The sequence below is a fragment of the Uloborus diversus genome, chromosome 3, assembly GCF_026930045.1.
Source record: "Uloborus diversus isolate 005 chromosome 3, Udiv.v.3.1, whole genome shotgun sequence".
NCBI lineage: Eukaryota > Metazoa > Arthropoda > Arachnida > Araneae > Uloboridae > Uloborus > Uloborus diversus.
The window spans coordinates 2,267,372-2,274,780 of record NC_072733.1 but is presented as its reverse complement, the minus strand read 5'-3'; positions in this window follow the sequence as shown (position 1 = coordinate 2,274,780).

The following is a 7,409-nucleotide window of genomic DNA, read 5'->3' as shown; positions in this document are numbered from 1 at the left end:
TCATTTCATAAACCAAACTCTTGGGCATTTCAAGTAAATGACATTCTTTATTTGACTACCAGCGCAGTCTATATAAGCCCATATGAGGCATTTTTTTACGCCGAGTTCACCACCTGATCATTTGGAAATCACACTATGCAATCCCATACGCAACACCATTTTTATCTTCTCTTTCACTTCTACCTTATTCCGTTTTTGAAGAAAATTTAACTTGTTTCACCCCATATTGCGTATTTTTCTCGATATTGCACTCTATCCCTTAATACGCGCTTCGGCCATCTCATTTTCATTCTTAGTTATCTGCATTAGTCATGCTTGAAATCAAATTTTTTCTAAAAATGTACATACTTAATGTTAATACTGAAGAAATAATAACTTCTGATAAGTCATAATTTTTGACGCCTACAAACGGCAGGCGGTACGGTAGCACTGTGAATGCATTTATATGCAGCATTTGTCGGTCATTGCAGAATGTCTTCTGTCTTTATGGGAAACTTCAAAAATCCTCAGAAAGTCTTCAAAAAGTCTCATCTAGGGAAGATAAGATCTTTTCAAAAATTGTTACAGAAAGTCATGTGTTTTTCACCAAGAAGAAAACCAGATATTAGTTTTTCTTGCTCAAAACATATGGGTAATTTACAGAAAGCGAAACAGTCAATTTTGAAAATAATCTCGAGATAGACCCGCTTCAAAATTTGCTATTGAATTTAATTTTGTGCTTGAGTTTTCTCATTAAGTGTTTTAGAGGTCGCACTCGGCCCATGAGCCACAGGTTGAGAGTCGCTGATCTTAAGCTTATATTCTGAGAGTGTAAGTGTATAATACAATTTTCTACCAATGTCCATCCCATGGGAGGAAGGGACCCTATTGGAAAAAAATCCTAAAACCAGTATCCAAATGATACCGGACCCAGTATGATTTGTACTGGAAAAAAGAAAATCATACCGGAAATTGAAATTCCGGTATGAAATCTTACTGGAAATTTTGAAACCGGTATCAATTTATACTGGAAATTTCAAAACCAGTATCAATTTAATCTGGATTTTTTTATACCGGTTTTCAAACATACTGGAAATTTTGAAACCGGTATCAATTTATACTGGAAATTTCGAAACCAGTATCAATTTAATCTGGATTTTTATACCGGTTTTTAAGCATACTGGAAATTTTGAAACCGGTATCAATTTATACTGGAAATTTTGAAACCAGTATCAATTTAATCTGGATTTTTTAATGCCGGTTTTTAACATACTGGAAATTTTGAAACCAGTCAATTTAACTTGGTTCTTTTAATACTGGTTTCTAAATGTACTGGAAATTTTGAAACCAGAATCAATTTAATCTGGATTTTTTAATGCTAGTTTGAAACATACTGGAAATTTTGAAACCAGTATCAATTTAATCTGGATTTTTAATAGTGGTTTTTAAACGTACTAGAAATTTTTAAACCTGTAACTAACCACACTGGAAATTTAAATGCCAGTATGAAATCTTACGAGGGAATTTTGAAACGAGTATCAATTTAATCTAGATTTTTTAATACCATATTACCCCGAAAAGCGAGGTTGACCAGTATGCCGGAAATTTGAATTTTCCGGCATGCCAGATAATTTAAGGTCCACAACAAAGGGGCCCCCACAGTAAAATTTTTACAAAATATCCTAACTTTCACGGGTGGAAAATATCGGATATATACATATATGTATCAAAATATTCGAATATATATCAATGTATCGGATATTTTCGAAAATATGATGATTTTTTTCGAACCCTGACTAGGGGCCTCCACATTTCCAAATCTGGCTCTGGATGAAAAATCTAAACTCAGATCGGTCAGAAATGCTGCTGATAGGCTAAGGTGCACAAATGCACAATGTGTACTTCAAATCAAGAGAATTCCGCAAGTGTTTCCGAACACATTTACAGATTAATCATGCACTTTACTGGAGAAAAAGGGTTGACCTAAGACTGATAATTATAAAACTGAAGAAAAATATTATTGTAGCAAAAAAATTAGTGATTATTATATAACACTAATATTTTTGTCATACCTCAGATACCACTTATTTCATCCCATAGTAATATGCCTTTTAAATTCAAACGTAAACAATTTCATGTTAGATTAGCCTTCCTAATGGCTATAAATAAAGCAGGGTCAAAATGATTTTATGAAAACATATTAGCAGTAAAATCAGGTTTCACGATTCAATTTGTCGCTTTACTCTGTTACTGTTGTTCAGTTCTTAACTTCAATGCTTTGCAAAACTAAGTGACATGTTTTGCAATGAGAATTGTTCAATAAATTCATTTAGTCTATGTGGAATAACATAATACAGTGAAGCACAGCTTATACGTTTCCCTTTTATACGTTTTAATTAATAATACATTTTTTAAATTGGTCCCTGGAGAGTCTAATATACATTAACCTTTACCAAGTATATGTTTTTTCATTTGTACGATTTTTAAATAGTCCCTTCAAAACCGCATAAACGGTGCTTCACTGTATATACAAAAATGTGGTTGGAAACATCTAAAGACTCCCAAGTCCACTGCTCTCTTCTTTGAAAATTATATTCAAGTGATTAAAAACACTCATTCTAAAATCAAAACTCTAACGATAGAAGCGAGTCTGCAGAACGTAAACAAAGATCGTACGTAAATAAAGCGGGTTGCTGCCAACGGAGAGAAAGAAATAAAGGCTCATTTTGCGCCACGCATAAGCGTTTTATATATATAGATTGGCACGAAATTAATTTACATCCCAGCAGTTTGCCTAACGAAGTTTTTTTAATTTGTATTCGTCCTAGATTTTCTAATATTTAATAATTTATGAATCATTTCTTCATATTTCTTTCACTCCTAACGAATCAGTTTCCGACTTCAACTCAACCGAACCGAACCGAAGTAGCCATGCGGTCGATTTGTTTACAGTGTTGCTTCATGCTTTGCACGTTTTCGCTAATTTATTCTTTTTTTTTTAGTTCATTCAATTCAGTATGTCTCTTTCGAAAAATTTTTATTCTTTTTTTTTCTTACTATTATTTCTAGCAATTTTTTTTGTCATGTAATTTCTTTACTAGTGTTGCGCTGTCCTTGTTTCATTCTTTAAGGTGCTAATATAAAGTTAAATTTTTTTCATATTTGTTAATTTTAAGCTTTGTTCTTTTTAATTTTTGTCTGAGTTAATTCTAGCATATTAAATAAGTCCCCGAGAAATTAACAATATTGATTTTCGTCGCTAGAAAACGGGGAAAAAATCTTACATTTCGCTCACAAGCAATTTTTGTTACGTTCCTTTTATATTTTTTAGGTAAAGCCCCCTTTTCTTTTATTTGTTTCATTCGGTTTTTTTTCACATTTGTTTATTTTTGGGGGATATTTCTTCGGTGTTTTTTGTATACAGTCAAGTAAAATTTATCACCAAACATTTTTGCATGATTTACACAAAAATAAAACCACAGTTGAGTAGCAGTAACTTTTGTACAGAAGTAACTATACCTAAAAGAAGCAAGTTAAGCAGAATAAGGCTTAAGAATTCAAATGTATAGAAATAAGAAAAATTACAAATTGGTCAATGTTCAATTACAGTAGACTCGGGCAAATGAATTTCTTCCGAAAAGAAATTCTATTTTAATAAATTTTTGTATTTGAAATGGGGGAAAAACTATTTTTAAATTCTTTATCAAATGAAAGTAGAGTGTTTTTACATGCTAAGTGTAGTAACATGTGCCGAACATTATGTACAGTAAGGATGTACGGTACTCTAAATGAAAATCATTGCTTGCTGAATATCTCTGTCAAAGTGACTAGTGTGAGCTAGCGTTTAACTAGCACACAGAAGGAAAAGCGCTTAGACAGATTATTTTGTGAATCACTTCTACAAATATTTTGCGTTAGTTTCTGTCTTAATTTTCGTTTTCTGGAAAAAATTTGGATAACAGTAGTTCTACTTACTGTACACATCAGTAAGGAAAATGAGATGTGTGTTACCAAAACAAATAGAAAATATCCATGACTTAATTTATAAGTTACTGAAAATAGGACATGTTAACAAATCGGAGAATTAGCTAAAACGTGCAAAGTAAATTGACATTTACACCATAGGTTGCGCAGTTTTCAGGCCACTGTTAGATTGTTGTGCGGACTCTGATTTTCGTCAGTTCATTTTTTAAAAAAAGGTTTATTTTACTTATTTATTTTTTGTCTTTGGTTCTTCTCCCCATATAAGCAGAAAATTCTCTCAAGACTACTCTGAACTGCTGAATTCATGCAGTTTTTCCGTTCCAGAATCTTGGAATTCTGTTGAATGATTGTTCTGAATTATTGTTCATGATTTTTTAACGGGCATCCAAAAATAAATTTTTTGTCGATGCAGTATAAATGTATTGTTAATGGGTATTTATCAATAAGTCTGCTAGTAGAGGTTTTTTTGCCCTACTGAGCATGGACGGATACAAGGGAAGCACTCTACAGGCAATTTTTCGGCATTAAAGTTTCAAAAGTATTTTTTCGTTAATCTGCCAAAAATTCTATGGAACTTTTTAATCAGAAGATTTTTGGAATAATTTCAAAACGCAATTTTAAATCATCTTTGGTAATGTTTAAGAGGAGGCTTTGGTAAGGGAATGAAGTTCAATCTCTTTCCTCTGTTAATTTTTCAAAACTGCTCTCCCAAAAGGACGCATCATAAGTCAGTACAGACCATTCTGGAGAATCACCAGAATATACTACCGCGATAGGAAGTAACGAAATGTGCTGTACCAGTACCAGAAAGAAATATCGGTATATAACTGAAGTTGGAACAACAACTCTGGCTAAAACTACCGGGATTTGAAGAACCAAATAAATTCCAAAATAGAACAACCGTTCGGAAATGGAGTGCCGGGATCTGAAGTACCAGCTTATGGAACACCGGTTCCAGTAGGAACTACTGAGATCTGAAGTATACCGGAACACAGGTTCCGGTATGGACTACTGGGATCTGAAGTATACTGGCTAATGGAACACCGGTTCCGGTATTGAGCCCCGGTCCCGGTATGGAATACCAGGATATGAAGTATACCGGTTTATGGAACACCGGTTCCAGTATGGAATACCGGTTCCGGTATTGAGCCCCGGTCCCGGTATGGAATACCGGGATATGAAGTATACCGGTTTATGGAACACCGGTTCCAGTATGGAATACCGGTTCTGGTATGGAGTACTGGTTCCGGCATGGAATACCGGTATTATTGGAATACCGGTTCCGGTATGGAAATGGAAAACCGGTATTATTGGAATACCGGTTCCGGTATGGTACCGGGATCTGAATTATACCGGCTTATGGAACACCGGTACCGGTTCCGGTATGGGATACCGGGATCTGAATTATACCGGCTTATGGAACACCGGTTCCGGTATGGGGTATGGGATACCGGGATCTGAATTATACCGGCTTATGGAACACCGGTTCCGGTATGGAATACCGATGGGATACCGGGATCTGAATTATACCGGCTTATGGAACACCGGTTCCGGTATAAATACTGACATACCGGAAGTATGATACCGGTTCCGGTGTTTCATAAGCCGGTATATTTTTTTCCGGTATCATTTTTTTTTCCAATAGGAGAGTCACTGCTTTACATCAATCCTGTGATCTGGAGAAAATGAAAATATAGTGAGGCAAATAAAAACATAATTAGCTAAAAAGTCAACGTTTTTCTGTACAAGAGAACAGAAAAACATTGACTTTTTAGTAGACATGTGACGTTCATGAACGAACGGGTCAAAAAGAACGGATCCTGAAAATGAACGGATCCGTTCGTTCACTTAAAAAACAAACGACCATTCTCTTGAACTTTCAGCAATTTGAATCACTGTACTGATGCACTAGTGATCAAATCGCATTAAAAAAATGTATTCATCTTCAAACTTTTAACGCTCGTTTAATCTCCAATTTCTTTTCTCAGTGCTGTACAATATATTCATTTTGAACTTTTTTACTTTCTGCTTTTTATTCATCATATTTCTTTAACCGCTGCAGTTCATTTGCAGTTTTCCAATGTATCCATTAGAAAAGTTTTGTGTAACTTATTTGGGGTACTAACAAAATGCATACTTCATGTCCCAAGCAAATGCTAAAATCCTTCTAAAAATACCCTTTATCACTTTTCTAGCACATCTTTTAATTTCTATAACATTCCCTATCAACTATCATCTACATTAATTTGGCTTAATTTGGAACTTACTTGACGACTTTCAAGTCGCTTATTTTACATTCAATATCCTGAGATTTTAAAAATGATTATTGCTGTCTATTTTTTTCCCCCATTAAAAAAAAGGTGTTACGTTTTTTTTTTCTTTTTCTGTTCTCATCGGTACTGTGAAACAATTTTGAAGCTCCCTAATATTAAGGTGAGTTTTTTTTTTTAATTTATCCGGTATTACGGCTAAGCTACCGATGTATTTGTTGTTACTTATTTCGTTATACACGGTCTATTGGTAATACCATATGTATATATTAGGATGGGCCGAAAAAATCGAAATTCTGCAAAGCACTTAGCCTTAGTGCGAAAAATTTCATTGAGTTCGCGCCCTTTGCTCCCCCCCCCCCTTGGAAAAATTTTAGATAACAGCCCTGTCCTTAATTTTGTGCTCTTAACACACATTATTATGCACATTTTCCTATCCCTGGGTTAAATGGAAGAAAAACATTTTTTTCTTAATCGTGTGGGTGTTTAGGTGGGTAGAGATTAAAAATTGACAAGATGTTTAATGATAATCTAATGACATGTAAGAGCAATTTCGATTAAAAATCAATTTTTTTATACGGTTACAAAAACTCTCTGGGAAATATGCAAAACATTGGAACTGCATTTAGGATATAGAGTTCTATTCATTGAAGAGAAATCACAAAATTACTTTTAAACTTGTTAACTATGCGTTATTAAAACTACAAAATGTACTTCTTCAAGCAATTGATGGAATCAGTTACATTGATACCTTTTCGGCAAGTATCTTGATGCACGAAGGAATTCCCACGCATGCTTAGCTCTGTCTCTAACAAAATAGTTGGTTTATATTCTAAACCAGGATGAAGTACATACATTAATAAATTTAAGCAAAATTTAAAACTTGGTGGTTTTATAGTTGAAGTGTACAATCTCAATATTCTATGAGTTGTTTTCAGACAGGAAAACATGTTTAGCGCACCCAGATCGCGGTTAGGATCATAAGAAGAGCATATGGCATGTGATATTAGTAATAAATATAGTTGGTCTTTACTCAAAATCATCGGGTCAACTTGCGTTCTAATGGCTTAAAACAACTATGGGACGCTTTTCAGAGTCGCCCAGCCTTTTACTAATTTTACTGGATTAAGATTTGAAGCCTGACGTTGATTCTTCAACAAACTGGAAGAGATGCCG